Source organism: Podarcis tiliguerta, assembly GCF_965153285.1.
Source record: "Podarcis tiliguerta genome assembly, chromosome: 2".
Taxonomy (NCBI): domain Eukaryota; kingdom Metazoa; phylum Chordata; class Lepidosauria; order Squamata; family Lacertidae; genus Podarcis; species Podarcis tiliguerta.
The window spans coordinates 94,565,018-94,571,017 of NC_139535.1; the positions used below are offsets into that span (position 1 = coordinate 94,565,018).

At 45.2% G+C, this 6,000-nt stretch overlaps 1 protein-coding gene across 1 annotated transcript in view; it reads right to left on the reverse strand.

Annotated features, from left to right (window-relative positions):
• Positions 1-5,223, reverse strand: part of BAHCC1 (BAH domain and coiled-coil containing 1) — a 163,371-nt gene extending 158,148 nt beyond the window's left edge. Inside the window, exon 1 of the mRNA XM_083427160.1 lies at positions 4,945-5,223. The gene's annotated coding sequence lies outside the window, so the exon portion shown is untranslated. The remainder of the gene's footprint in view (positions 1-4,944) is intronic.
• Positions 5,224-6,000: the final 777 nt, after the last annotated feature.

Genomic DNA, 6,000 nt, shown 5'->3' on the forward strand with positions numbered 1-6,000 from the left:
AACATCCTTGCCCATGTCTTTAATGTACAGAGTTTGGCTGAATCAATATATATCATTATGATTAATTAATTAATATGTTGCTTAATTGCCAAAGTGGCTCCTAAGTGGTTTACAAGTATAAAACCAATTACAAACAACACACATAATTAAAATGCATTATAAAACGATTCCATCGTTAAAATAACATCCACGGTTAAAAAGTACAATAAAAGCCCAATAAAACAGCACAACAATTCAAAGTTAAAATAGCAATGAAAGCAGGAGGTTCAGGTCAGGAAATCAGAGGAATGCCTTCTAGAGCCAGCAGAATGCCAATATTGATGGGGCCTCTTGTATTTCAACAGGGAGAGAATTTCCCAACACTGGTAACCACCACTCAAAAAGCCCATCTCTATGTTACCACCGACCATTATAATACTAGTAGTACTAGTAATAATAATATATGATATATATTAATAGTAATAATAATATATAATAATAGTACTATTGCAACTCTAACTGGGTTTCATTTGTCAATCTGAATGCCTTTATCAGGCAATGGAGGGGAAGGCGGTCTTTCAAATATCCTAGTCCAGAAGTCTTTACAGCTCTGTAAAGTAAGTAGCAGGACCTTAAAACTGGCTTGGTAATAACAGTCAGACAGTGCAGACCCCTTAGCACTGGAGTGCTTGATGCAGAGCACCACTGACCACTTGGGTTGCAGCATTCTGCACCAGCTGCATCCTCTGGACCACCCATAAGGGAAGCTCTACACTAAGTGCATTACAATAGTCTAAATGTGAGGCTACCAATATATGAGTCACAGTGGCCAAGTTATTCCTGAAAATATTGGGTGACAGGTGCTCTTCAGACCTGGAAACCACTCACCCACAGTGTCTCTGTCTTAACAGGATTCAGCTTCCGGCCCTCATCCAGCCCACCACAGAATCTAGCCCTTGGTTCAGCTTCTGCAAGGCTTGGAATTAACTGGGAAATAAGAGTTGGGTGTCATCAGCATACTGATGACACCATGCCACAAATCTCCTGGTGACTGCTCCTAATGGCTTCATATACCACTAGGGATACCCTGCCAGAATCTGGACACATAGTCCTCCAATGCTATCCTCTGAGACTGGCCATGCAGGTAGGAGCAGAACCACCATAAAACAGCACGTCTAACTCACAGCCCATGGAGACAGTCCAGGAGAATACCATGGTCATGGTATCAAAAGCCACTGAGAGGTCCAACAGAAGCAACAGATTCACACTCTCCCTGTTGCCCCATTGAAGAGGGCAACCAGAGCCGATTCTGTGCCAAAGCCATACGTGAACCCAGACTGGAATTGGTCCAAATTATGTTAACTCCAAAAGTGTCACAACCTTCCCAAAAAAGTGGGTATTAGCAATCAGGCAACAGTTGTCAAATACCCCAGCGTTCAGGATAGGTTTTTCCAGGAAGAGATGCACACCTCCAACAAAGCAATGGTGACCACCCTCTCACTGGTGAGAGCCAGTGTGGTGTAGTGGTTAAGAGCGGTGGACTCGTAATCTGGTGAACCGGGTTCAATTCCCCACTCCTCCACATGCAGCTGCTGGGTGACCTTGGGGTAGTCACACTTCTCTGAAGTCTCTCAGCCTCACTCACCTCACAGAGTGTTTGTTGTGGGGGAGGAAGGGAAAGGAGATTGTTAGCCGCTTTGAGACTCCTTAGGGTAGTGATAAAACAAGATATCAAATCCAAACTCTTCTCTTCTTCTTCTCATGCAAGAATGCATTAACCTCCTCTTAGATTCAGCCAGTCCACTCTCCCACCCACAACTTGCACGAACGAGCCAGGATGGGCAGGAGAGCGCAAGTAAGACATGGACAGCCAAAAGCACCTTGTCCACACCTTCAGGCCTCAATAAATGAAACTCATTCCACAGAAGTGAATAAGAGTGTGGTGGAGTCTCCTTCTTTGGAGGTCTTTAAGCAGAGGCTTGACAACCATATGTCAGGAGTGCACTGATGGTGTTTCCTGCTTGGCAGGGGGTTGGACTCGATGGCCCTTGTGGTCTCTTCCAACTCTATGATTCTATGATTCTAAGACAGGGTGCTGGATACCTTACCAGAGACTGGATTGAAGATCAGCATGAAGGCAAGTGATTATGTCATCAAAGTGCCTAGCGAATATATGACACAGCAGCACCATACATTCCACTCATCCCTATAAGGTGCTGCTAGGCTATATACCTCTTGGATCAATGAACTGTCAGAGCATTATTATTGCATGGATGCTACGTCAAGAGTATTAGCTATTGGATTGGAGATGAATATGGTATCTTGAAACTGACAGGAATGTGGTGCTGGACCATCCTTTGCTTATTAAGACAGCTGGGTTTGCAAACAATACTCTTTAGAAGCATTCAGTCCATTTTTGTAACATTTGCAATATCCAGTGTTAGAGTGTTCCACAGGCTAAATTATCCCTAACTGTGAAAAGCCTTTTCTTTGCTAGGACTTTGCAATCTTCGCATTTCAATATCACACTCATCCTGCAAAACAGAAACAGCAATAGTTCCTGATCTGCCTTCTTGATACCATTCATTATTTTACAGACCTTTAGCCTTGCCACTTTAAATTGTCTCATCTTTAAAATAAACAAACCAGATCTTTCAAATCTCTCTCTTTGCAGGAGAGCTCCTCTCAGTCCTTAATCATTTTTTGCGGTTCTCCTTTGAACACTCTCCAATTTGACGATACCCTTTTTGAGATGAGCTGCCTGAGTACATACAGTATTTCAGATGAGCGAGAACACTGTTTGGATAATAGCATTTAAAACACCTCCATCTGACAGTGTAAAGTCCTATTGCATATCACAAACTTCTGTTTGCCTAGGCTCTGTCACACAGCTGCAATTTGTCCCTTAAATTTAAGATAGTCGGGACCAGAACTGAGGCACGATAGGAAGAGAACAACTATACTCGGATGCTCAGAAAAATTGAATTGATTCAGTAAGGTTGCGATCCTACACATACTTCCCTGGGAGTAAGTCCCATTAAACTCAATTGAGTTTGCTACTGAGTGCATGTGTGCTGCACAAGTAACTGGGGAATGTCATCCTTCTGTACAACACAAAAAGTGAAGTCACAGTTAAAAGAGTTTATCAGTATTTTCAAATATTAGCCAACTAGCTCTGAAAGATGTTTAGCCCAACATCCTGCACCCCAGGAAACTGACTTGGGAGAACACTACAGAACAGTACAATGGGAATGGGACGCTGGTGGGATAGTTCTGAATTCCTCAAATAATAATAATAATAATAATTCCTTTATCTAATATATCTAGTATAGGTATAGTATATAGTACAGTACATATCTAGTTGTCTAGTACTGTATAGAGCTGTTACGTTCTACACAAAGGGTTATTCTTCTCAAGCAACAGGCTCTGGAAACAGAAGCCTAATGGTAACCAAAGGCAGGACTTGGCCTAAACGATTGTCTCCACCTCCATCATCTGGCCTGGACACTGAGGTTCAGCTCCGAAGGCCTTCCTCATTGTGAGATGTGAGGTTACAGGCAGAGGGTCTTTTTGGTAGCGGCACCCACCCTGTGGAACACCTTTCCAGCAGATGACGTCAAACAGATAAACAGTGATGTGATTTTTTTTATAGGCTGCTCTGTTCGGGGAAGTTTTTAGTGTGTGGTGCTGCATTGTGTGCTTTTACCATTTTTTGTTGGGAGCCCCCGGGGTGGCCAGGGCAACCCAGTCAGACAGGCGTCATATAAGTAATAAATTACAGTGGTACTTTGGTTCTCAAACCTAATCTGTTCCGGAAGTCCGTTCCAAAACCAAAGGGTTTCAAAACCAAAGCATGCTTTCCCATAGAAAGTAATGTAACACGGATTAATCCGTTCCAGACTTTTAAAAACAACCCCTAAAACAGCAATTTAACATGAATTTTACCATCTAACGAGACCATTGATCCATAAAATGAAAGCAATAATGTATTGAAGTCACACAATCAATCAATCAATCAGTAGCTGAAGTGGGTTCCATACAGTCACGAAAACAAAACAAAAAAGCTGCAAAAACAAAAATGCAAAATAAATAGCAAAAACAGACACACCTCAGCGTGGCACTCAAAATGGAAACATAACACTCAAAACGGAGCATGTTCAGCTTTCAAAAAATGTTTGCAAACCAGAACACTTACTTCTGGGTTTGCAGTGTTTGGGTTCCAAGTTGTTTGAGTACCAAGGCGTTTGAGAACCAAGATATCACTGTATCATTATATTATTAATTAAGTACCTATACTCTTGTCAGGGGGCAACTAAGCCCAAACAAATTGACCTGGCACACAAACACACAACCCCTGCACCCTAAATTCAAGAAGATCCCCAACACCCCTTTTCCTACCCCAGTGCAAGATGTCCATGACAAAAAGTGTCTCTCACTAAATGCAAACAAACTGTGGAAAGGACGACAGGTTGAAAGTGGAGACAAGAGATGTACCCCCTTTATCTGATTGTTTTGTAACACACATAAAAAACTTTAATAAAAACGAAGAAGAAGACGACGACTGTCAACAAAGCACAACACACCGCTTCCTTTCTCGTCTGAATTCTTCCTCAGGCAGGTCCCCCTCTCAACTTTGCCCACCCTTCTTCCCAGCCTGAAGGGAAAGTTTCCCGCCCAAACAGTAAAGGATGCTGCAACAAGCGAAGGGGCTTCACTCCGGAGCACAAAGGGTGCGGCGGCGGCAGCAGCGGAGGAGGCGGCTTCCCTGGCAGCCCATTCCCGCCGGTGTCTCCGCGCCATGTGCCTCGCGGAGCGGCTCTCCTCCTCCTTGGCTGCGAGCCCTCAAATATTTACCCAGGCGAAGGACACCACGCCACGCCCCGGCTGGGTTTGGAAACCGCGCGGCGGCCAAGAAAGAAAGGAGCAGAGGAGGGGGAAAGAGTCTCTAAATAAAGCCTCGTCTACCTGGAAGAGCGTCTGGATTCCCGGGTCGTTTTTATTCGCCCGCCAGCAATCCGAGGCGGCAGCGGGGCGGGATCTCCTCTCGGCCAAGAAGCGCGGCTGCTGCTGCTGTTGCCGCCGCCGGACACTCTCTGGGTGAACCTGCCTGCGGTCATGTTGGCAGCCGGGCTGGAACAGGAAGTTAGCATTGTAAACCGAGGGCCCTTTCAAGCCCTGGCGAATTCCGCAAGCGAGCGCCGCTCTGCGCGCACACACACACAGAGCGCACACGTGTGCGCGGAAGGCGCGCTCGGCCAAGCCAGCCTTCTCTGGGTTCCCAAAGAGGTCGGCAGGGGCGCCTGCCAACTTGAATGAAATTTTGGAGGGGGGGCAAGTAAGCCCCGCCCCGCATAATCGATCACATTCTGATCAATGCCAATAAACTTGGAGGGGGGGGCGCCCAGTGCTGGATTTACGTATAAACTAAACAAGCTATAGCTTAGGGCCCCAAAAAAATTTTAATGGGAAAAAATGTACATTTCCAAAATACATGTCATCGTTGGCTCCTACAGACGTGGGCATCCATCAGCGCCTCCCCAGGCTCTTCTAGCTCTTTGCAGGCGGCCTCTGAAAAGAAGGACTGCAGTGAATCAGGGCCAACATATGGGGCTGGTTGGGTTTGTTATTGCTGCTTGCCGCTTCTGCCACTTGGCCAAGCAAGAGATTAGGCAGGAGGCCTCCCAGTTCTGGAGGTGCTTTGACGTTTGCAACGTTCATGGCAGTGGACGTCTCTTATTACCATTTTACAAATGAGGACTTTGGGATTGGTTTGCCCAAGTTTGCACACTGCATCCTTGATTCTTTTCCCTTTTAATGGAGATTTCATGTCCAGCTTCATATAACCAACATGAAGGGGTTAACACTATAGAGTAAGCTGTCCTGCCAGACTTGGCTCACTTTGGGAGGGATGTGGTAATCAAGCCTTTGTTCAACCTCCAGTCTACCCGAGAAATTCAACTGTGAGCTCTTACAAGCATTTATTGAGTTCCTGTAGCAATAATTTTGAAGCTTTCACCACTA